Source organism: Eufriesea mexicana, unplaced genomic scaffold, assembly GCF_001483705.2.
Source record: "Eufriesea mexicana isolate 0111107269 unplaced genomic scaffold, ASM148370v2 scaffold4687, whole genome shotgun sequence".
NCBI lineage: Eukaryota > Metazoa > Arthropoda > Insecta > Hymenoptera > Apidae > Eufriesea > Eufriesea mexicana.
The window spans coordinates 233,819-242,811 of NW_016912658.1; positions in this window are offsets into that span (position 1 = coordinate 233,819).

Consider the following 8,993-nt stretch of genomic DNA (forward strand, 5'->3'; position numbering starts at 1 on the left):
TAAAAATATGCAAAGTATTTGCATTGCAATGGTATTTCGATGCTTTTAATTTGCAATCCTCTTTCCGATAACCATTTTCAAATTTTTTATTTCCACGAACAATTGATCCCGATATTATGCGAGGAATTTCTTTATTTTTATTCGTATCCTAATAACAGAAGTCCATCGCAAATCTAATATTTTAAAAAATTCTTTTTCCAATCAATTTTCCGTGGGAGGAAAAATGGAAAAGTACCATTAATGCGAAAAGTACAATGAAATATAGCGTTCGACTTAAAAAGCGAATAAAAAATGTTCGAAGAACGCTATAGCACGCGTTAAATATTTTCTGGAAAATACCAGGATCGAAGAAAGTTGCGCGATCATTAATATTTCTGAACTTTGCATTATCACGTTTCGCTAATGATTTCCTATAATCGGATCGTAGTTCGAGCTGGGTTTAACTGCTCGGTGAGTCAGTGACGTTTATGTGGCTAGAATGAATTAATTTCCGGTCGATTCATCGAACGAGGAAACACAATCGTGGCTATATCGCGAACCAGAAGTTTCAATTACGACTTTCTGTCTGAACGTGAAATGTGAAATTCAATTCTGAACGTTCTGCTCGCGGTGACATCGGTCTGGTTGCATTTCTGGCAATAATAACTATCGAGACGATTCATACCTCGTTTCCACGAAATATCTACTCCGCGTATGTTATCGCGAGCAGGAAATATGATAATTCTATTAACGCGATCTCGATGACACAGCACCGTGCCACTAATACACCGAAGTAAGGGAACTTTTCGATTGGAAGCGTTAGCGTGCCCTGTCTATCGAAACTCTCCGTTCCCACCTGTTTGCAATTAAGAATTCAATTTCGATGAAAGCTTCCCGGGTGAAAAGTCGAGTCGATCTGGCCTGCTTGACGTCGCAATCATCGTTCGACGAGAATTAGAACAAGCAGAAATTGGACGTACTCGATCAATCTTCGGTATATTTTAGATACTTGGTTCAGCGAGTAATCCCTTGTTTCGATCTGTCAGACGACGCGTCTCTGTAAATACAGACTTTAAAACGATCCACGCCAGCCTAGCTGTTCGATATTCATTCGAAGCAATGAAATTAAAAAGTAAAAAAAAATGTTTTTCACGAATACATCTCGAGCGGAGTAAAATTTGTCAGGCAAATTTCGCGTAAACAAAATGAAAGGAAAAAGAAAAGGAGTAAACGCATAAATATAGAAAAAAGGATAAAAATAAAAATAAAAATAAAGGGAAATAAAATGTGAAATTTAATCAAAGCTCGCGCACAGTGATGGAAACTAATTTCACAGTGATAAAATTTGTTTGTGTTGCGTAAAAAAGTGAGCCGAGCCTTGAAACGAGAAAGGTAAAATAATATTTGTAGTAAAAATGGAGCTAGCGCAAATGTTTAAATTACATGACGGTATGATATTTAAAAGAACTGGGACATTAGGAGGATAAAAGTATCCACGAAATACGAACGCGTATCGCTCATTATAAAATTACTCGTATTTACCGGGCAGAGATGAATTCGTGAAACAGCACGGGGAAAATAATCGCGACGCTGGGGTGAGGCGGAAAATGGCGGAGCGGAACGTGTGTTTCCAAACCAACGCGCGATTCCACTAGACCGGCGTACAAAGCCGCATATTTTCAGCTTCATAACAAGCGCAGTTGGAAATTGTCGCGGCGGCTGCTTTTAAAATGTGTCCGCTACTCCGCGACTGTTTGCTCGACAGCACGGAAAATACAGTTGCTAATTAGGCAGCTAAGTGACGCTCGCGAAGGAGTTAATTCGTTTTAAATGAAACACGAATCGTGCCCTTTTAAGATACTTTCAAGATACTTCCGTTCCAACGATGTTCGCCCAATCTCGTCGTTCTCATCCTTTTCCTAATTTCGCACCTCTCCGCGTCTGTACTCTCGGCTTCATCCGTTCGTGAAATATCACGAAACTTTCGCGATAATAGCTCGTCCTCGAACGACGCGGCAGATTCCGAGATGTACAAAATTGTCAGAAATTCACCCCTGCTGGCGAGTAATATGAGAAAGAATTAATTTCTCGTTATAGATTTGTGAAAAATACTCGTCGACACTAATTATCCATGGACACTTACGCGACAAACATTTTACCTACATTTTCCTTTCTGACACATCCATACATACATCCATACACGTGATCTATGTGTTCTAATTCCCTCGATATTAGCCTATGATTTCCATCTATATCGTAGTTATTTATGTCACCTCCTAGATGCTAATTGCTTCAAAGAATCACGGCAAGCAGCATCAATTGCTCGAGTACCTCAGCGCGCGAGTCATAAGCCTTTCATCGTCTTTGAGAACGACTTCCGCCGTTTTGCTTTTCGCCATAGAAGTAAGAGGAAATATCCCTCATCTGAGAACTCGGTTGCGTTAATTCTCGATAAACTTCGCTGATCCTCGAGCGATAAACTCGACACACGCGTGCACAGAGGCTTTAATCGCTCGACTTTGCAACAACCTGCAATGCAATCCTATCCTATAACCCTGTTTACCTGTGTCGAACGATCAACCGATCGTTTAGATTATCCCCTATTCGTTCTTCCTTTTTATATTCAATCGTACACATCCCCCGCTTATAAATCACCGAAGATCGAATGGATTTAAAGGGAAAATAGATTTACTGGATAAACGTGAAATGACGGAAATATTTATTAATCCGTTGGGTAATCTGTTGAATCGAGTTATCTGATCAGCAGCGAGTGTAGCTTTTAATCTGTACGGTGACAGTACCACCACCTCGAGCGCTATTGTTCATATAAATCACGAATGTAGCCGAGAGGTAATTGAGAAAACGACGAATAGAAACAGGAAAAAGATATATTGGAAGATGCTTTTACAGCGGCTGCGAAATTTATCATCCGTAGCATTAATGGTTCGACAAATCTACCGTCAAATTTCACTAACTTTTCCTGGATACACGAATAATCCGCTACTTGCATCTTGAAACGAATTAAGCTCTGAACTTTGACTAGAAACCTAATAACGTTCCCTTGAAAATTACAGTGACTCGAGAAGAACGCGAGCGAACTTGTAATTTTTATTTCAACGTAAATTCGATGAACAGCGCGAATTCGATATGAGCAACGGATGCACCTTGGCAGAGATCGAATTTTTCGAATTACGCTACATACAGCGCACGTGTAACGAAACTGCGAGCTACCACGTGTATCGGGAGAATGGCGTGTAATTTTTGCAAGGCGAGAAGGAAAGTCACGTCACGCGATCGTACACGTATCCGTTTTACGATGGCTATCGAGATACGGTAATTTGTACGTTTTCATTCTATGATCACATGGTCGGAGGATCACGAATACCTGATCTTTTAATGGACTTTGTGTGCTAGACTGCTCGCTTTCTCGATAGGACGCTGCACGATGTATTACGAGTAATTAAGGACACTCGAGAAAATGAAATTAACCGTGTGCTCGGAAGTAGATGATAAGTTTCATCGTATACCTAGTAACGTATCGACACTCGAGTAATAACCTGTCGATCGGTATAATTGCACGAAAAAGCTAGTTTGAAAAGAAGCTTCGAATTACAGTCTGCTATGTACGAGGATTTTAGGATTTATGATACTAATTAACATTGTGACACCGAAAGATTTATACATTCCATGCATTTATATATTCCATGTTCTACTAAATTCTCTTTTCCAACGGTAATCCCTTTACACGTTCTTTGCTTTCAACCTAACTAAGCGTTTTCCGTAAGCTCGAGTATCTTTGTCCCGTACGTAATGTAACAGGAAATGAATTTACTATTATAAAATAAACATAACGATGATAAAATTGCTTTCCAGCTAAGTAAGTAGTACCTAGGATCAACTTCCATTCAGGTGTAACTGTTTTACGCGTAATTAACCCTTTGCACTCGAGAAGCGCCCTTTAGTCGTCATTTGATAAAATTTCAAAGATCGATACTCATTCATATGTGAAATTTAAGATAATGTAACGTTGTGCGAGCTATCGAAATCAAATAATTCTATGTGTTAATTATTAGACGAATTCTTATTTACTGCTGCGAGAAATATCGTCAGCTTTATAGCAGAAAATCTTTGAACTCCTGCTTTAAAAATATTTCGTTTAAATTCAGTTTACGCGTTGTAAAGATAACGATTGAAATATTGTCGAAATATTTATTTTATTACGGTAACTAAAGTGAAAATTCGAATGCTTAAACGCGGAAGATGAAACGAGTTGCACGTGATAAGTCATTCGTAATAATTTGACGTTTCAGTTGGCAATTTTCATACCGATTAGAGGGTTCACGAGTTCATAACGCTTTTCCATCGAATTTGAACCTAGCCAAGTACGGAATGAAGTTTACGGTTCGCAAACTCCGATCCGTCGATGAAAATTTCTTTAACGCGATTCTGTTATAGACTCTACCACGGGATACCTAAGCCGTAACTATACCAAGATTAACCCCTTGACATACAATGACGTCTGGGAGACGACGTTCATTTCCTGTGCCATTGCAGACTTTGACGTTTCCTAGACATCAAAAGCTGTCATCGGCAAACGCCGCGCAGTATATTATTAAATTCATGAATTGTTTCAGTCGTGCGTCGATACTATTTTCTTTAAAATGCTTTCCCCCTATCAACAGTGCCGATAAACAAAATCTACTTCACGGAAGCAATCGATTGTGAATTTTCGATTGAATATCGCAGAAGATACGCTCTGTAATTTGTCCTAATCGATTACAAGCAACAAATTATGCACATTTTCCCGAACATATACCTACGACAAATGAAAAGCAACATCCTGCAAAGAGATGCCATGCGTGCATCAAATATAATATAAGAAGTGAAACAACTTGGCAGTGTAGAACATGTCTGATTCCACTAGGTATTATATGTTTTGAGATGTATCATACTTTACAGAACTACTAAATTATTACTTTATAGTGTACAGACTATGGTAGGTGATGATAAATAATAAAACTGTTTATTAACCCTTTGCACTCGTGAGGTGACTCTCATTTAATCAGATTTTAAAGATCGACGTTAATTAATATATCAAATTTAAAATTACCTAACGATGTGTTGAATGTCGAAGAGAAATAATTCTATGTCTTTATTTGCATATGATTTCTCATTTACCATTTTAAAACTATCGTCGACTCAATGACAAAGTTTTCGAATTGCAACTTTTCTGTAACGAAAAAGTCGTCGAGTGCAAAGGGTTAATTAATAATAATAATAGATGATAGATTAACAATATGTGGGTAACGATTAACCCCTTCCCGTACTTTAACGAGTCTGACTCGTGACGAAGATTTTGGACCAAACGCGAATATCACGAGCCAGACACGTGAACAGATAGTCGGCCCAAACATAAATATCACGAGCCAGACACGTGAACAGAAAATTGGCCCAAGCATGAACATCACGAGCCAGACACGTGAACAGAAAATCGATCCAAACGTAAACATCACGAATTAGGCTGTATTGCGACTGTTTTCGAGCATCAGTATGGTCTGTTGATGTTTATCGTTTGGGCCCGGATTTCATCGAACTAAATGGCACGGGAAGGGGTTAAGCATACGAATCTATATCAACTACAATTTAAAACTACAACTGAACTCAACGATACAATGACAATTCAGCCTGTTACAAGCTAAAACACAACTAAGAACTCCTCTAAAGAACTGTCTTTCAAGAACTCTCTACCAATCACTCCTCACTAACCACTTCTGCCTTCTTTTATATCTTCCCCAAAAGCCTCCCACAACATGACAAAATATGGTCATGCTAAGGGCCTGAGGCATCGCCTGGGTTTTCCCGACCGACCTGGCCCTCGAACCCTCGCTGACTTTCTAAGCTAAAGTTAAACTTGTGACCTAACCCTCGTTTTGTAAAACCCCGTACAATATCAACTTTATCGAATGTTACATAGCAATGTAAATTTGAAAATAAAACGTTCTGAGCCAAATTAAATGATATTCCACGCGTCGACGCGCATTCTATTTGTACGTCAAGGGATTAAAACATGGTATCAGAGAAAATGGTAAAATTTATTCGGATAACTGAGCACTGAGCGACGAAACTTGGCATAATTGCTATCACGAACAGAAAGCATCCTTCAATAGCACGATACGGATATCGATATTGATATTTCGATTAATTACCCACCTTGCCGAAACTCCTACCAAACTGCATGCCCCTTCGAGCCGTAATTATCTCGCCGTCAATCTCCCAAAAAGTGATCCAGTTGCCTCAAACGGTGCTGCTTAATCCTCGAAATAAAAGGATCACCGATAAACCACTTGGCGCGGGTCCAGCTCGACGCTATCGGTCCTCTTCCTCCAGGATCAACGCTTCCGTTTCTCCGTCTCTCACCTGCCGCGATTCCACGCTCGTCCGCCTCATCCGCGTGCACCATCGTCCATCCATCAGCCGGAAGCAGATGCAACAAAAGTTTCGCGTTGGTCGCGCGCGGCTCGATCGTTTCCGTGGCCTTATCGGCATCGTCCAGAGTGATATTTCTCCACTGCTGCCACCCCACCGAAACCAGTGTTTCCCTGAACGATAGTTGGTCACCCTGCATCCGTTCCTTCTTTCTCTAGCCGCGGCGAGCGGCGTCAAGCGCCGGATAACCCGATTCTCCGGCATTGTCATTCCACCGCGGACTAGTGAATGCCGCTAGAGATATTTCATCGAGATTCCTGCAGGGACGCTCTGGTATTTCATTGTCATGGAAATAGACGTAAGATCGGGCGACGTGGTGCCGAAAGGAGAGCCATGATTCTTCCAGCTGGGAACCTCGTCTCGTTCTTAGGCACGGTTTCATCGCCACAGACCGTGTACCGATACCTCTTCGCCATCTTCTCCCGGGGTAAATCGATTCGCGCCTCTGAGGGATGTTCCTAGTGGCAGTTGAGTGGATTCGACGCTAAGCACCGCTAGGATAAATAATGCATGAGCGGGACATTTTACTTTGTTCCGTGTAGGCCCTTTGCTAGCCGTCGCGTGGCTGTTGTGAAAGAGACGGCTTTTAGCATCCCGATGCTTCACAATCCTTCGGGTAATGCGATCGTTCATCCTTTCCGCGCTTCCAAAACCAAATCACTCGATACTTGAACCGATATAACGCTTCTGTGTCCCGATTCTTTACACGTTCGTTCGTTTGCTTCGTCGATCAGTCACATGTGACAGAGAGATAGGTGGATTGCGCGATGAGAATGAGAGCCAAGTGTCGCGTACCTTCGACCAGGTGCAAGAATTTCAACGTAAATTGAAAAACAATCTCTGCAAACGGTATGAAATTTCTTCGATAAATGCTAAAGTCTGGCAAAATTTCAATTCAAGCTTTTCATTTAAGACGATACAACTTTCTTCATATACAACGACGTAAAACCGCTTTTGCATACCACTCAGATATCAATAGGACGATTATTAACGTTAACAACACTTATCCTACCCTAGATCTATTCAGCCAATCTCTTCACTCTATAAGACAGATACCACCTCTTTGTAAAAAATTTCTGTTTTCTTATACTTATACACATCTCGTCTGTCCGTAAATTTCTATATTTCTATTTGTGTTTTTCTTTGTTAAAATTAATTTTATATATAATTTTACTGATGGGTTAATCCCGTATAAATAAATCAAAATTTTCGCGTTGTCGGATCTTCCAGTTGACGGTTTACTGGAAACGATATGTACCTCGAAATTCGCATTCGTGGAAAATTTTGAAGAACCTTTATCGCAGATCTTCAAACATATCGCTATAATTCGGGATTAAAATTCAAGGAAAATCTTACTACAGACGAATCCGTACGCGATACGAGATATTAAAAATCGCTGTATGGAATAGAGTTTTAGAAATCGTCAGAATGAATTTCGCATCCGTATACAGCTAAATGCGCGGAAATTCGCGTGCGAATTACCGGGAAATATCGCGTAACAAATGGTTATAGACCAGTCTCGTTCGCAGGCACGAACAGGCTAATCGTTATGGACGGATAGCCGGAAGTTCGGGGTTGAAGACAGACCTTCGCCATCCAATTAGTGAAACTAGAGCGGTACTCCCATAAAGAGAGGCTCGTTAAACAAAAATATTATGTCTTATTAGAACTGGACGGATGCCAGTTCTCGGATAGGTATCAATGCCCTCGAACCACGCCCATCTTCCTATTTCCATTCTCGCCGGGTGCAATCCTACAATGAGTTCGAGGCACGTATTCGCGAACTGCATATTCCAGCTGGCGCGATGCGTGCACAGAGCCGGTCGAATCCCTGTACGGAAAGTTTTAATATTTGCCAACAGGATCGAAAATTTCCCCGACTACCGATCTTCTCTCGGAATTATTAACATTTTTCTGATACCGCGACGAAAGATGCAATCGTCTTACCTGTCCACCACGAACGCGTCATCGATATCGACACCGTTAAATGTACAGTGAAAAAAGTACAATGTGAAATAGAGGAATAAAATTTTAAGGTGCCGATAGTTGTAAATAATCGGCACCTTAAAATTTTATTCTTCTATTTCACATTGTACTTTTTCCATTTAACCCATTAACAGTTTGTCCCGTGACAGTCACTGGCAGGGCGTCAAGTACTATACGCGGACTAATTACGAACAACATACATACAAAACACGTATTTTGCACATATTTTATTATATGCCGAAGTGTTTTCGAACATAAAAAAATCTGGACATTTTTTGGAGCTGAATTCCAGTGGTAATTTCACCACACTGTGAAAGGGTTGGAACCGTGTTAACTCGAGGTACAAAGTTTCTCATCTACCGTCGAATGGCGAGTTATTTCACGTTTAAAATTCCAAGATGTGCAACTTTCACGTTCTCCAACTATTTCGGATATTTTATAACGCCGGAGGATTTTGGCAGAAACTTTATTTGTCATCGCTTGCCACTCGTTACGAGAAATGGCTGCCCCTTGCGAGGTAAGTAAGTAGCCAAAAATATCGC